At 41.7% G+C, this 16,293-nt stretch overlaps 1 long non-coding RNA gene across 1 annotated transcript in view; it reads left to right on the top strand.

Annotated features, from left to right (window-relative positions):
• Positions 1-804: 804 nt before the first annotated feature.
• Positions 805-16,293, top strand: part of LOC309534862 — a 35,096-nt gene continuing 19,607 nt past the window's right edge. The window contains exon 1 of the long non-coding RNA XR_014220901.1: positions 805-917. This is a non-coding gene — a long non-coding RNA (uncharacterized lncRNA). The remainder of the gene's footprint in view (positions 918-16,293) is intronic.

Genomic DNA, 16,293 nt, shown 5'->3' with positions numbered 1-16,293 from the left:
TATGCTGTATTGATTTGCCTTTCAAGTATTTATGTATTATATGTGCTATTCCCAGAAAGAGGAGGTGGGAAAGTGCCATCGTAGAGAGCCCCATTACTTCAGGGCTAAAAGGGAATCTCATAAGTGAAATAAAGGAAACAGTAGAGATTTCATTTATACAGGATCACACTTTTGGCAAACCTCCATTAAATTATAGGGATGTTGCACATTACACATCAGCGGTGGGGAGCCTCTACAACCCTCCCATTGTCATAACATCTAACTAGTCCCATCCAGTAGATGGGAATTGGCAGCCCATCAACATCTGGAAGACGGCAGGTTTCTCACTCCTGCAATACTCAGTTCCTTTGGAGGAAATCTCATTTCAGTGGGATCTGCTTTTGAGTCCACATACATAGCATAGGGTGGGATTTGTGTTTCCTTAAATTGGTATGTCAATTGTTTTTACAGTGCACTCCTGTGCATGTCTACTCAGAAGTAAATCTTATTAAGTCAGTGGGACTTACTCAAAGGGAAATGTGGATAAGATTGTCGTGTTTGTTTGTTTGTTTTCTTAGGAAAATTAAAGAACTGCTACAGAGCAAACATATAAAAGGTGATTCACAACACCAAGAAAAATACATGAAGATGAACACTGTCTCGGAACTTATTATTCCAAAACATTACAAAGCGTATTCATTTCTCTATCCAGTTGTTCTTCAGCATGGTTCCTCATACAGTGAGTCAGCTTTGACATTTTAACAATATCCCTTATTCTTAAAAATCAGCCTGAAACCCAAAGTGCCACTGCTTCCCACCCCATCTCTCTCCTCTACATTTCTTTGTGTTCATTCATTAATTCATCATCAGCTTTAAGTCCATTTCGTTAACGAAATGGCATTCAAATGACACAAGAGAACTCATTTGAGAGTCTCAAGGTAAGAAATACTCCCTATTTTCATCAAAATGTGGTAATACGTTGTGTGTGCGTGTGTGTGTGTGTGAGAGAGAGAGAGAGAGAGTCTGCAATACAGGCAATCTGTATGTATTGCAATTCATATACACTGCTTATTTACATTATAGTGCTGTTTCATACTGTTTTCATGTAATTTTGTTACTGCGAGTTGCCCTGGGCTCCCTTTGGAGAGGAAGGGGTAGGTTATAAATGGGAAATAATAAATAATGATCACCATAATACAACCACCTATTAAGAAATCATCAATTGAGGGATGGCATAATAAGGTTTGCCAGATCAGAGTGGCAATCTGAAAACAGGCCAAGATGTGACCCTGAATCCTTCCTTCTGCTTTTCTTTGTGCTTCTTCCTTTTCTCCCACCCCCAATGTATACCAAGGGATACAACTGACACAAGGAGATGATAGCATCCTTTTGGTTCTATTGATCATTCTCATTATTAGCCCTTCCAGAAAGCACAGCTACTGCATTTTGCTGCTTGGTCAAAACCCGAGTCCTAAAATAACTTGAATCAGATCAAATTATGCTTAAATCACCTTACTCTCCACTGATTTTTGGTGACACTAAACCAACAATAGAATTATGTTGTTTTATTGTTGTTTGTGGAACACATTGCTCATACAACAAAGTATGTATTTTAAATAAAGAACTTTTTTACAAAGGATATGTTCTGTTTTGCTTCTTTGTTTTAAAGTTTAACATGTACATTAAATATACAGGCAAGTTCTAGTATCGGCTTCACTTATTATATGCAAACATATGAAATGTTTGCAGTTTTTGTTGATGCAAATTGGATGCACAAACAGCTGTTTTCTATCTATATCACCCCCCCAATGCAAACTCAGAGATGAACATCTAAAAGTGCAGTATATTGAAAATGATGCAATAAAGTAGTATTTAGATGCCCATCTGAGTTACCTTGCGTCCCTTTAAACCAGGGGTAGCAAATGCAGCAATAGGACTTGCTCCCTAGGAAGTGAGTTTAGAAGTGCAGCTTTATAAAGCTACCTTTGCTGTCACCACAGACTTAATTGGGGCCTATGATACAGAACTGGTATTAAATGGTCTCTGCTGTTGAGACTGGATTCTCCTCATTCACCTTTATTACTTGCTACCAGTGCACCAGCTGTCACCTAATACCCCCCACCTCAATGTTATTACTGTTGTGTTAATTTAAAAGGAATTCCCAAAGGATATATGCTGAACAGGGCCAGCCCACCCATGAGGCAAGGTCAGGGGAATGGCTCAGGCGGCAGGATCCACGGGGGGGGGGGCAGATGCTGATGTCAACCTTTCTTCCCTCCTTGTTGCTCACACTTTCTTCCATGGCAGGGTGGGAGGTGCCATTCTGGGGTCTGCCTCAGGTGCGAAAATGTATTGAGCCGGACCTGATGCTGATGATATGTATAACTGAGAACCCTCTTGGATGAGCTGCTTGTGCAGAGGGCTATTCTTGTCAATCTTAGGATCAGCTAAAATCAAGGCAGTTTATTTCAGTGATGGCAACAGCTATCGTTTTTTAATATATAATTTTTAATTATTTACTATTTAATAATATACATTCAGGGATACGGGTGGCACTGTGGGTTAAACTACAGAGCCTAGGACTTGCCAATCAGAAGGTCGGCGGTTCGAATCCCCATGACGAGGTGAGCTCCTGTTGCTCAGTCCCAGCTCCTGCCAACCTAGCAGTTCGAAAGCACAAAGTGCAAGTAGATAAATAGGTACTGCTCCGGCGGGAAGGTAAACTGCGTTGCTCTGGTTCGCCAGAAGCGGCTTAGTCATGCTGGCCACATGACCCGGAAGCTGTACGCCAGCTCCCTCAGCCAGTAAAGCAAGATGAGCGCCACAACCCCAGAGCCGGTCACGACTGGACCTAACGGTCAGGGGTCCCTTTACCTTTACCTTTACCTAATATACATTCACATCATCATTATCCACTTTACTACCCTGGCTCTTTAGAGCCTATCAACTTCCTTCCCTTCCGCCTCGTAGTTTTCAAAATTAACCTTTATATCACTGCATTTTGTATGTTTTCCAATTCTAATCACACTCATTACAAAATGACTCAAAATTTAAATAAATATAGAAAGGTAGAAAATTTCTCATTATAAGTCTTCAAACAACCCTGCTAGTGATGTTAATTGCTTACAATAATCTTTCAGATATCGTATAAATTTACTCCAGTCCTTTTGGAATACATGATCATGCTGGTTCCGGATTTTTCCTGTCAGCTTCACCACTTCTGCAAAGTCCATCATCTTCATCTGCCACTCTTCTTTTGTTGGTACTTCTTGTTGTTTCCATTTTTGGGCTAAAAGAATTCTTGCTGCAGTTGTTGCATACATAAACAGTCTTTTATCTTCCCTTGGTATCTCTTCACATACTATACCCAGTAAAAAGGCTTCTGGTTTTTAAACAAAAGTGTTTTTAAACATTTTCTTTAACTCATTATACACCATTTCCCAGAAAGCCTTTACCTCTTTACAGGTCCACCACATGTGGTAGCGGATACCTTCCCTTTCTTTACATTTCCAATACTCACTAGTTCTTGTCTTCTACATTTTAACCAGTTTAGCTGATGTTACCGTATTTTTTGCTCTATAAGACTCACTTTTTCCCTCCTAAAAAGTAAGGGGAAATGTGTGCGTCTTATGGAGCGAATGCAGGCTGTGCAGCTATCACAGAAGCTGGAACAGCAAGAGGGATTGCTGCTTTCACTGCGCAGCGATCCCTCTTGCTGTTCTGGCTTCTGAGATTCAGAATATTTTTTTTCTTGTTTTCCTCCTCCAAAAACTAGGTGCGTCTTGGGGTCTGGTGCGTCTTATAGAGCGAAAAATACAAATACCATCTATGCATCATTTTCATAACATTTTCTTTAAGTGCACTGCATGCAGTAAAACTAATACCTTCCTTCCCAACCTTTCCCAAGATTCTAACTGAATATTATATCCAAAATCTTTAGCCCATTGTACCATCAGGCAACAGCTATCTTTGATACTAGCTTTAACATAGGCCTGTCACAGTTATGCAAAATATGCCTCAGTAAATTACTGTTTTGTAAGTTGCTCTATTTAAATTATTCAGATACTGTTACTATGAAACTGCAAGTTTTGTTTGCTCACGTTGCACTCACACAAAAAGAGTCTAATAGTCCCTGGTGTCCGCTGAACTGTGCAAGAGCTCATTAAAGGAAAATACTTTACTAGGTTTACAAGACACACATGAGAACAGCTGAATACTTTCACCACTATTTTTATTTCATGCTTTCTGGTTTTGGCAGAACATGCTTTAAATATAAAAATTAGTCCCCTTCTAGATGTCCTTTTGAATGTACATTAATGATTATTTGTGCTCATGATGCTATCAGTGCATTCATACATGATCCTACTTTCAATACACTTTGGGTATTTGAGTTTTTTGGAAACACTTTATTTCCCGCCAGTGCACATCTTGCAACTTCCTGCTGAACTAAAGGAAATGTATAAGAAAAAGAAAAAGAAAAGAATATCGTCCCAATAGGTGATCACAGTGGAGAGACTTTAAAATAGAAATGGTCAGAATAATTTATTATCATTCAGTATGGAGTAATGTTATTGACATCTATCAATAATAATAACAGTTAGGGAACCCATCTTGGAGCTTTTGTGGGTAAAAAGAAATGATTGATTCTGAGACACCTTGACTTAAAAGAAATACTGTTTAATAGAAGGTGGAGAAGATGGATGTTAGCATGGACTGAATGTCTTAAATAATACCTTTTTTCTTTTTTTATGTAACCAGTAAATGGAAAATCGGAAGTTTTCTCTTTGTATCTTTTTCTTTCGTTTTTGCTTTTATCTTCTCTCTCTCTCCCCTCTCCTTCTTCTTCTTCTTCTTCTTCTTCTTCTTCTTCTTCTTCTTCTTCTTCTTCTTTGGAGTTTTATGTAGGGGGCCTTTATTAAGGTCCAGAGATTGTATACTTATGGGGATGGTAGATGGTTGATGGAGGAACCTGGGTGAGAGTCAGGGAATGGCTCTCTCCCAGGGTGAGAGGCTAGGAGGAGAAAGGAAAGATTCCAGGTGGGTTGTAAGAGCTAAAAATTACTTTAAAGAGAGGACTCTGTATTCTACTTATTCAATTTGTATTTTTTGTAGTTATAATTTTACTGTATTATGGGTTTTTTTAAAAAAAGAAAATAACAAAAAACATGAATATTAAGGGATTGTAAATTATACTAGAACAATAGTGGCTTCTGATGTATCTATCTTGGGTATGCAAATGCTTTCATAGTAATACAAAGGTCCTATCTAGTATGCAAGTCAGATTCATGCCAACATTTTACTTAATCTACTAAGTGCCCTTAATTTTCACTACCATTAGTAGCAAAGGAAATGCATATCCTATGTAACTCCACTTTCCAGGTATGAAAATGTTATACTTTTTACCATTCAAAAAGCTTGTATGGAAGTCTCACATTCTTAGCTCACGAATCCTGCTATTATATATTCCTGTTTGAGAGACTTCACCTATATGTGAATTGACAATGCAAACAAAAAATGTGCAGCTGAGAGGTAAATTATTATAATATGCATATAAATCTTGAATAGAATAGAATAGAATAGAATAGATGAAGCATTTTCTCCACAACTCGTTTTAATAAACTGCTCAATTATTTCTGTTATGCATGCAAATCCTCTTACAGATGAAAACAAAGGCACTATAATTAGTTTGTTATAAGCATCCCCCCAGAACAATTCCCTAACTTATAAAGACACTGTATTTTTTAAAGTAATGTTTATTTCTAAATTAGGTTACACTGAATGAACTTTCCAGTTTAATTATGAATATTATAACCTTTATACATAAAAGAAAGGAGTGAACGTTTGCCTGATTAGTGACACAAGCAAACAGCCAATAATAATAAATAACCCCAGGAACTATACCAGAATGGTTCTAGAAAGGCCTTTGAGATGATTTATTAACATTGGCATTCTGTTCCAGCTTCTCTTTCAATCTGCTTGCAAAAACTGAGTTCATTTTTTTCCAGATGCAAACTGTATGGATCAGGGAATCTATGAAGGAAAATATGTTTGGATGCTTTCTATTAGGAAATGCAACCTTCTTGCAGCCAGCTAAGAAAGTATTGTATATAATAAAAGAGGACCAAAAATCAGGTGCAATAAAGTCCCTGCATCAGAGGATCTGCATGGTATTCCACATGGTTGCAATTGGGAGAGCAGCAAAAACGAACTCACATTTCAACCTGTTTCCTTAACATAGCACATGGAACGTGAGAATGTACCACTGTATTATGGAAGAGGAGTTTTCAGCACAGCTTCTGAAGTATTTGGTAATTCAGTTAAGAAACAATATTAACCGTTGATGGCTAAAGGGGATTATGGTAGCTTTTTGTTGACTTCTGCTTTGTGGCAGCACTCATTGGTCTGTGTTGTGTTCTGAGCACCATGGCAAATGTGAGGTGAGGAATGTGCTGAACCCCTCCCCCTCTTTTTGAGTAAACAGTCACAAGTGCCATGCTGTTTTGTAAGCTGCTTTGAGACTCTTTTCTAAGAGGCATGGTATAAATTTAATAAATAAATGATATAGCTAGCCTTTCCAGATTGTGTCCCATATTGAAATCTGATAACTTTAATGGCAGTCTGGTAAGCAGAACTACCTTATGCCCAACTCTCAGTCCCTCTCAGTGCTGCCTTATGCGGACTTGCATATCACACAATGCAAGATATATATTCCAGATGCACGAAATCACCCATCACATGCGCAAAGAAAACATTTCTGGCAGCATGTGTAGGAAGCCCAAGATGAATAGAAAGACATTTCTGCCACTCAAAGGAGCAAGATCTTTAATATAATGGTTTAATAGTATTTCTAGTTTTCATTTATTTAAATTTGCCTTCAAAACACATCAGGCTCCTAACATTGAAGGCAGAAGCAACTGTAGCATTCAGTACCTTAAAGGAGCACAATTTAATTTTCAGCCCCCAAATGTGAAGAAGATTACAAGTCAAAGCAAATTTGCTGCTTGAACATCTGATTTGCTTGAAATGCACCCGAAGGTATGAAGGGATATAACTGCCTTTACTGGTAAGACCCCTTGACGCTTGGCCTTTTCAGACACTTAGGAAGATAACCATCCATAATGTCATGGCTACAAAAGAAATTCTTCAAGACATAGCAAAGAGATTATTTTGCAGCTATGGAGATCATTGGCCTGGGAAAATGACATTGGAAAAAAGCAATGCCAGTGGGGTGAACTATTTGGAGTTAATTTCCAACGTTGTTCTTTATTGTACATTGTAGGAAATTGAAATTATATCCCAGACGCAGGTGGCGCTGTGGGTTAAACCACAGAGCCTAGGACTTGCCGATCAGAAGATCGGCGGTTCGAAACCCCGCAACGGGGTGAGCTCCCATTTCTCGGTCCCTGCTCCTGCCAACCAGCAGTTCAAAAGCACATCAAAGTGCAAGTAGATAAATAGGTACCGCTCCGGCGGGAAGGTAAATGGTGTTTCCATGCACTGCTCTGGTTCTCCAGAAGCGGCTTAGTCATGCTGGCCACATGACCCGGAAGCTGTCTGCGGACAAACGCCGGCTCCCATGGCCTATAGAGCGAGATGAGCGCCGCAACCCCAGAGTCGGTCATGACTGGACCTAATGGTCAGGGGTCCCTTTACCTTTACCTTTACAGTAAGATATCAAAAGGAAGTTGATTAAGCTTTCCCCCTCTGGAGTACCCTATACTAAGTAAAACAAAGTTTCTCACATCTCATTGAAGCAAGTCTTTCCAAATCAAGGGGCGGGGGGGGGGGGAATTATTTGACACATCTCCTCCAGCCATTGAAAAGCAGTTGACTCATGTAGCTACAGCATCATGACTTGCCATCCTGTTGTTCTGAGTTTGTTTCAGAATCCAGGCACTTCTAAGGGAAAAGAGATCAATTGGAACAACTGGCCAAAAGGTCTACAAGAAACGACTCTAATGGAAGCAAACAGTTGGTGGGCAAGGGGGGGGAAATGGGTGGTAATACTGACTCCATGTAAACCAACCAGTGCACAGCGTGAACATCAATGGTACATTTCCAGAGCACAAAAAAATGCATGTTTAAAGCAAATGACATGTTTTGCCTCCCCTTCCTCAAAAGAGCTCAGAGTGGCATACCTGAATATGATGACCTTGGGGATGAGTGATACTGGGACAGTTTCTTTCCCTCAGCCTTAACCTAACTCACAGGGTTGTTATGAGGATAAACTGTGGCAGAGAAAAGCCATATATGCCACCTTGAGCTCCTCTGAGGAAAGGTGGGATATAAATATATATTAAAAATGGGACAACCTGCTTTATGCTCACACCAACCATGTGAAATAGGTTATGTTGAGAGACAGTGGTTGGCTGGAGGCCACACAGTGAACCTCAGGGCAGATGAACTCTCATCTACCTTGTCCTAGTTCATCATACAGCACTATGCCACAAAGTTTCTGAAGTACATTTTAGCCACAGTCTAATAAAGAGGAAGGCAGGCTTGTGGCTGCAGTCCTAAACACACTTACTGAGTAAACCCCACTGGCTACACTGGGACTTGCTTCTGAGTAAACAAGCATAGCAAGGCCAATGAAATGAATGAGCTCAGACAACTGAAAACTGTGCTGAATTATGCCCACAGTATACTCTATGGTAAGAAATTCTCCCCATGTTAACACTGCATATGAAGAAAAAGACATTGCACATCTGCACTGATTAAAGATATAGCAACGGTGTTTGTTTGTTTAAAATATCTATTAATGTGCCCTTAATGTGAAAACCACAGCACAGGAAACAATAATTATAATTAAAAATGGTATCAAATAATATAAATCTGATGAAGAGAGAAAAATACGTAAGACTTTATTATACTGTATAATATTCTTTTGCTTCCTGGCTGTAACACCAAACCGCTAACTTTATCCTGCCAGTTTGCAACTTCTAGCTAGCATTGTGCTGTTGCAGTTAGCCAGGACTGTTGTCAAGATAGTCTATATGAGCAACAAGAAAGATACTTGACTGAGGACCCCCCCCCCCCACAAATAGAAAGGGATGGGAGTGTCAGTATTTTTTCATTTTATCCCTTCATGAAGGAAGGCTGTGGTGGGAGATATAGGCAACAAAGCATAAATATTTGTTAACAGTAGAGAGGAAAAAGAGGAGGGTGGGGCAACATAACCCAAAAATGAGGGAGGAGTTTCAGTTTCAAAACGACTCAGTAGCGATTAATAAACATGCAAAAGAAAACGACATAAAGATATGTAAAAGACATTTTCTAGCTCCCCCCTCTCTGTCAAATAGTACATTCTGCCTGAACCAGGCAGTGATGCTGCTGTAGCTTTGTGTTACCTAGCAACAACTTGTGCTTACTTATTTAGTAAGTTTTCAGGAAAGTAATCATTATGCAGTCGCTTGAATAGCAATAAGGAAATAACAAACACACCTCAGCAGCTTTAGTGCACTAAGGATGTATCTCTTCAGCCTCTTACTAGCTTGCTCCTTCAAATATGGGCTTGTTGAAATGGTCAGCAAATCTGATCAATTTAACTGCAGTGATGACTCTGCCCTTGTTTTGTTTGCCAAATCAAGGTAACTGATGATGGTTTTCTAGTCAAAGTCGATGTACTTGCTTATAGGGCTGGTATGCTGGGGGGGCAGATACAGAAGTAGGTGATTTGCGACTCTGGACTTCATGGTTTTCTGGGGAATTTAAATTTATAATGCATACTTCTTCACTTACATCACAATGTGGTAAGCCAGCCTTGCTGCATTTGGGGGTCTTTCTGATTATTCTGCTTAGTGACCAATCCTGCCCTGATAGCATGTATATTTCTAATGAAAGATGTAAGAAGGCAGCAATTTCTGTTCTGATCTGCATTCATCACAATCAGTACTGCTTCCATTCTGCTGCAGCTTGGCCTCTGTCAAATTACGGTATTTGTTTTGCTATCCATGGTAAGTTTTTATATGAGACCTTTTGGTGAAAGCTAGGTGAACGCAGGTGGCGCTGTGGTCTAAACCACTGAGCCTAGGACTTGGCGATCAGAAGGTTGGCGGTTCGAATCCCTGCGACGGGGTGAGCTCCCGTTGTTCGGTCCTTGTTCCTGCCAACCTAGCAGTTCAAAAGCATGTCAAAGTGCAAGAAGATACATAGGTACCGCTCTGGCGGAAAGGTAAACGGCGTTTCCGTGTGCTGCTCTGGTTTCGCCAGAAGCGTCTTAGTCATGCTGGCCACATGACCCGGAAAAACTGTCTGCGGACAAACGTTGGCTCCCTCGACCAGTAAAGTGAGATGAGCGCCGCAACCCCAGAGTCGTTCATGACTGGACTTAACTGTCAGGGGTCTGTCAGATGTTGCTGTTATTATCATTAGTTTTAAATTTCAAAATTAACATGAAACAACATATATACACCAGTTTGGTGTAGTGGTTAAGAGCGGTAGACTTGTAATCTGGGGAACCGGGTTTGCGTCTCTGCTCCTCCACATGCAGCTGTTGGGTGACCTTGGGACAGTCACACTTTTCTGAAGTCTCTCAGCCTCACTCACCTCACAGAGTGTTTGTTGTGGGGGAGGAAGGGAAAGGAGAATGTTAGCCGCTTTGATACTCCTTTGGGTAGTGATAAAGCGGGATATCAAATCCAAACTCTTCTCTAGTTGCTTCATTAGAGTATGCAATACATATATTAGAGTATGCAATACATATATTGCAATGTGGTGCTATGGAAGGGCAAGAGAAGCTGTGTTTTCCTCCTTCGAAAGTTAGATGCCTGAATAATAGACAAGTTTTGGAAAACTGTGAGGTGTTTGCGGACAACAGGCAAACGTCATGCCAGAGGTGCATACAGTCATACCTTGGGTTGAATGTGCTTCAGGTTGAGGGCTTTCGGGTTGCGCTCCGCAGCAACCCGGAAGTAACGGAGTGCGTTACTTCCGGGTTTCACCACTCGTGCATGTGCAGACGCTCAAAATGATGTCACGCGCATGCGTGGAAGCGGCAAAACGCGACCCGCGCACGCACAGATGCGCCGTCATGTCTTATGTTCTGTTCAGGATGCGAACGGGGCTCCAGAACGGATCCCGTTCGCATCCCAAGGTACCACTGTATGTGGTTCAGCCAGCTCCAATTCCAAACAGAGTGCTATGCTACTGGCATTTGACATCCCATTATGTTGAGCTTGGGACTATGCAGGTTGCATAAAGGCATACTTTAAAACTGCAGTGAAGCTACAAAACAAAAGGTGCACAGCTCGTACCACGCTTCAGCTGTGCATTTCATGCTATAGCTCCCCCCCAAAAAACCCCAGATTTAGTTATTCAAAATGAAATAGTGGAGGCAGTTAATCCTGAACCCACCAGGGATCCTGAACAAATGGCAGCACAAGGGAGATGCAACAATGTGGGAATATCTGTTGCCATGCCAACCTTTGAATTTAAAGCTACAGCAGAACAGATACTATTGTTATGTTATATATTATACAGGGTTTCTCCAACGGTAACGTAATAAAGGCAATGCCTTCCCCCGCATGTTAATCTTTAGAATAGCACACACTTGCCATAAACAAGAAAGACGTCTCTTAATACCAGAATCCTGTAGGAATATAATGGTTTGTACATTTGGAAACTGATTGCATTTAGCTTACTGGGGCGTGTTACCATCTGTCAGGAGAACCTAACTCGCAGGGCTGTTGTAAGGAGAAATGGGACGAACCATAGAACATTTTTTTTTTGTTCTATGTTCAGAGTGCAGAGCTTCAGATAACGTCCTTCTGGATCAGGCCAGTGGCCCCTCTGGTCACAGCAGCCAACCAGATGCCCATGGGAAGCTCAAAAGCAGGAGCTGAGCACAACAGGGCTCCCTTGACTCAGGGCTGTCTTAAGCATATGTGGCGCCAGGGTGCAAAGATCCACCCGGTGCTCCCTGCCAGGTTGCCCAGTCCCAGGCACCCAGGAGGGCGGAGCCGGCCGGCTGCCTCAGCGTCTCGCTGGCTCGGTCATTCCTGAACTCGTGGCACTCCGACCGATGGGTGGGCTCTTCCCCAGACTCAACTCTTGGGCCCCGGACTCTTGGCCTGGTGCCCCTGAGAGCCTGGCGCCCGGGTGCCCTCCACTCCTAGTGCCTATAAGTAAGATGGCCCTGCCTCATGATTTTCAGCAACTTGAATCCTGCCATTGATACAGGAGGTACAGGAGGTAATATAGCCATTGTAACTAGTAGCCGTTGATAGGATAATGCTGGATTTACACACAAAAGACCCAGATTCATATTTCTGCTCACCTGATAGCCTTGGACAAGCGGATGCCTCTCAGTCAAAGCTGGCTTAAAAGGCTGTTGTGAAGATGAATGAAAATATATATGTAAAGCATTTTGCTCGCTGGAAGTGCTATAGAAATGATAAATCACAAACAAGCACCTTAGAGTTAAGCTTTAGAATACAGTTCTGCATGCCGGCAAATACCTTTCCGCAATGTATTCTGAGCCATGCACTTTCAGCAAGCCACCTATCAAACCGCAACCCTCAGCTTCTTCAAAATAGAAGTCTCATTTTTTATTTTGATTGAGGGATTTAATCACAATGCTGGGTAATGAAGGTAGATATGATGCTTCCTGGTGACAGCCATGAATAGGAAAACTGACTGCATGAATGCTAAGAGTTCAGAAAAATGTGCTCATAAATGTTGCTGGCAGGTATTTAGCTGCAGCTTCAACCATGTACCAGGGAACTTGGGGCATTTGTCACTGGTGAGTTTTACTGATGATTTTCCAGATACTTGCTTTCAGATCTGCTTGCAAATGAATGATGGGCCAAGCCACACAGCATAAAACATGCATCCTAAACACAGACACAAACATGCGCTGAATGCATGTCTTGACTTGACTTGAGAAACACTACACACACACACACACACACACACACACACACACACACACACACTAGGAGTCATACAATAGCAACGTGCATTAATTAAGAGTGTGGATTCTGACAACTCATCTGGGTAAGAGTAAGCTCTACCTTACTCAGCAAAAATGCATGCACATTTTACATTGGGCAGTTGGTTGGAGGGGGAGAATTTTAGTGATATTCTTTCAATTATCAACAAAGTTTGCTTGATATCTACTGACATGGCACTCAGCAGAAGGCAGTGCAACAGGTATTGAAGGCATCACACCTAGGGGCAGAATGTGACTCTCCTTCAGGCCTCTCTATCTGGTCATTTGAAATTTCCCAAGCCACACCCAGTCCTTCTGCTGGCCACACATCTCATTGGCTGTGCTTCACGCCCACCTTGAGTGCTCATGCCTGGCTGGAATGTGTCCTTGAACTCTGCCCATGGCTTGTCTAGATGGAAGACAGAGAGGGATGTGTCTGAGTGCGTGTAGAGCCCAGCCTGCTGTTGCTGTCTGTCTCGGGAGACAATAGAGGCATGTGTCTTAGCGGGTGAGGTCAAACTACTGGAAGGTCACAGCACCTGCTAATTGTCATGTAACCTCCGAGTAAACAAATCTGAATGAATGCTCAATAAAAACCAGATATAGTCTGAGTGCCATGTAAGCTTTGTGCGAGCAAATCAGGATGAACGCTAAATACTGTATTTTTCGCTCTATAGGACGCACCCGACCATAGGACGCACCTTGTTTTAGAGGGGGAGAACAAGAAAAAAACAATCTCCCCCTCTCTGCTCAGCGCCCCTTCAGCGAAGTGGCAGGAGAAATGGAGCCCCTTCCATTTCTCCTCCCACTTGGCTGAAGGGGCGCTGCGCAGCTCTCCCTCTCTGCTGAAGCCAGGAGAGTCTTGCTCTCCCGGCTTCAGCAAAAGGAACCCAAAGCCTCCAGAGCGCAGCAGGACCTCCCGCTGTGTTCCAGAGGCTTCAGGCGGCTATCCCTGAAGCCTGGAGAGCGAGAGGGGTCAGTGCGCACCGACCCCTCTCACTCTCCAGGCTTCAGCAAAAGCAATGCAAAGCCTCCGGAGCACGGAGGGAGCGCTCCCTCTGCGCTTCAGAGGCTTTGCGTTGCTATCGCTGAAGCCAAGGAGCCTGCATTCGCTTCATAGGACGCACACACATTTCCCCTTAATTTTTGGAGGGGAAAAAGTGTGTCCTATAGAGTGAAAAATACAGTAAACAAGTTGTCTGGGGGGAGCCCAAACAATGTTGCGTATAGTGTTCAGAGCATGCTTGCTATTTGTAATCCTTGAGTGTAGGAGTTCATACAAATCTGTGTATCCAACATTTATTCAGTAGGAAATAGTAGAATGTCACATGGATGGTAAATTATGAGAAACGATACACTAACTGGGAGCATCAAAGGCTGAAACTAGCTGCGACAGCGGTGAAAGTTTAACTCACACTGTTGCTTTTAGTTTAAAGCTGTGAGAATATCTACAGTAGACCTCCTTTCCCCCCAGGAATACACAAGGAATGTTACAGCCAGGGATGTATAGCTCATGTGGATGTGAGTAATCCACCAATCAGCACTGTCCTCATAGTGCAATGCTATATAAGCAGAAGTCAGGGAGCATTTGTGTCCAGTATCCAGAGCATTCCTGCAAAATTCCAAATGTGCCCTGGGCAACTGATGGCCTCTTACAGCCTGACTTGCAAGCTGGTTAAGCTTAAATCATTGACTCCAATCAGGGACCATTCAGTTGCCTTCCACACTCTCTTTTAGCAATGAAACAACATTGTTTTCAAGTATAGCTGGAGACCTCCTGAGTCAAGTGGCCCTGAAACCAATCCATAATAATTTCAGTTACATTTCATGATGGATTACTATGAATGATGAAGGAAGGTCTCACTCACTCATTAATTTTCAACTTGTTTTGGTCTGCTGGGAAACAGATGTGTCAATGGTAAAGGACACACTTGAAACATTTTCTATTTCAGTGGCAATGTTACAGGAAAATAACAACAGCTTCTGAAATTATAATATGTGTCATGTCAGATATTATCCAAATTTTGCTACTTGGACTCCTGCAGCTTCAGTCCAGTGCCTGCAGTATTTGGAGATGGCTCATTTTTAATCTTTCAGTAAAATTAACTGTGTGCCATGGCTGAATAAGTTAGATTCCCAGCTGTGACACCTCCAAATTCATTTAGGATGTCTGCAGTTATGTTCTGGTTGCAATACATGAAGCAAATAACTTCACTGTTTTAGTTGCAAACTGGTGGTTTGTTTTTTTTAATTGCATACTCCTTAGAGAACAGTACTGGATACAATTTTCTGGTGTTTTATATAGTGCATGCTATATTTTCTTATATCTTGATTTTCAGGTTGGTTAAGCTGGATTGGAGGCCATTTAATACAGCTTTATTATCATGCGCCTAGATAAATGTGTTGTGGTGTTGATTATGATAAACATATATTAAAGTCAAAGTACATTAAGTTTGTATTAATCCAGGACACAGTATGAAAGACCAAGTGAGAAGGAACAGAAAATACAGAGACTGCTGCCCATTCTCCCATCATAGAGATACTTCTGAATTGCCACAGATTCATATAGAAATTCTCTGGCATATTATTGTACCAACACATGACAAGTGAAGATAAAAATAAGTCATAAGAATATAAGGAGGGCCCTTCTGGAACAGATAAAAAATCCATCAAGTTGAGCCTTCTGTCTACAACACTGATGAATCAGATGCTTCTGAGATTGTATGATGAATAGGGACGTACATTCAGGATAAATGCATCCTTTTTAAAATGTAGTCACTGTTGCCCACCTTGAAGTCTCGTTGGCTTTGAAGGTGGAGGTACCTTAGATTCTTTATGAGTAGGGAAGTAACCTCAAACCCAATGGTCTCTGGATTTAACCTCCCCTTACAAAAGTATAACACAGAGTGAAACTGGTTAGAAACATCAGTAGGACAAGTCTGAAGCAATGCACCAAGTCAGTCAACTTCAGGTGTCTGATTTTCAGTATTATTTATTCAGTATTATTTCAGTGGTACCTCGGGTTACATACGCTTCAGGTTGCATATGCTTAAGGTTACAGACTCTGCTAACCCAGAAATATTACTTCTGGGCACCACAATTCAAGAAGGACACTGACAAACTGGAACGTGTCCAGAGGCGGGCAACCAAAATGGTCAAAGGCCTGGAAACGATGCCTTATGAGGAACGGCTAAGGGAGCTGGGCATGTTTAGCCTGGAGAAGAGGAGGTTAAGGGGTGATATGATAGCCATGTTCAAATATATAAAAGGATGTCACATAGAGGAGGGAGAAAGGTTGTTTTCGGCTGCTCCAGAGAAGCGGACACGGAGCAATGGATCCAAACTACAAGAAAGAAGATTCCACCTAAACATTAGGAAGAACTTCC

Source organism: Podarcis vaucheri, assembly GCF_965113315.1.
Source record: "Podarcis vaucheri genome assembly, chromosome: 6".
Classification (NCBI taxonomy): domain Eukaryota; kingdom Metazoa; phylum Chordata; class Lepidosauria; order Squamata; family Lacertidae; genus Podarcis; species Podarcis vaucheri.
Note: the sequence above shows the minus strand (reverse complement) of the source record. Positions and strands in the feature narration are given on the sequence as shown.